Below are 1,088 nucleotides of genomic sequence, written 5' to 3'. Positions count from 1 at the left end.
ATATATATATCCTCAAACACGTAAAAAGAATATACACTTCTATAGAAACATATACAAATATATAAATACATTCATACATACATATATGCATGCATGAATGCATACACACATACATGCACACATGGAGGTATGTATACACACATAAATGTTATAGCGGGGCAAATGGGTGAAACATACTTTGCTACATTTATAAATTTTCCTTGTATATTATAGTGGATTTTAGTGGACTTTTCTGCTGTAACGGAGCTAACACAAGAAATTGTTCAACGATGGAATATCGTTGGAAATTTTGAAAACCATCATTTCCAATAAAGTAGGATATTTAGGCATATCAGCGTTTCGTGAGAAAACTGTGCTGGTTGAGAGGATTGCTGCTTATTGATGTGTATACTAGCTTCAAAAACCTCTGAAATTTACTTTGCGTACGATTAACATTGGAAACTCAGCATTCTGCGACCACAGCAATCGGCTCCACAGCATGATGAGAGGAAAGAGTCCCTGTGACTCACTCACTTGAATTTATTGATTCATTCAACATCGTAAACATCATCGGCATCATCATCGTCAACATCACAAATATTATTATTCTTGTTGTTGTTGTTGTCATAATAATGATAATAATAATAGTAATAATAATAATGATAACAATAATGTAATCCTAATAATTCTTCAGCTTTTTCTTTCGCTTCTTCTTTTAATTATTATTATTATTATTATCATTATTATGATTGTTGTTGTTGTTGGTGTTGTTATTGCTATTCATAAATGTTTGTTATCCTCTTCAAATGATATTGTTATTTTTATTATGAATATTAATGTTGTTTTCCAACAACTACTAACTCTATTAATAATATCAGTAGTTGTATTATTATTATTGCTCCATTATTATTATTATTATTATTATTATTATTATTATTCTTTACATCATCATCATCATTATATTCATGTACATATCAAATGAATATATATATATATATATATATATATATATATAGGAGTATGTGAGTATACATACATATGTATATATATAACATATATATACATATATATATATACATTCATACTTATATATATATATATATATATAT

At 26.7% G+C, this 1,088-nt stretch overlaps 1 protein-coding gene across 1 annotated transcript in view; it reads right to left on the bottom strand.

Moving 5' to 3' along the window:
• The window catches only part of LOC106883108 (glutamate receptor ionotropic, kainate 2-like), a 676,112-nt gene that overhangs the window by 188,417 nt on the left and 486,607 nt on the right, over window positions 1–1,088 (bottom strand). The window lies entirely within an intron of this gene.

This window comes from Octopus bimaculoides, chromosome 21, assembly GCF_001194135.2.
Source record: "Octopus bimaculoides isolate UCB-OBI-ISO-001 chromosome 21, ASM119413v2, whole genome shotgun sequence".
Taxonomy (NCBI): domain Eukaryota; kingdom Metazoa; phylum Mollusca; class Cephalopoda; order Octopoda; family Octopodidae; genus Octopus; species Octopus bimaculoides.
This window is presented reverse-complemented; position numbering and strand designations above follow the sequence as displayed.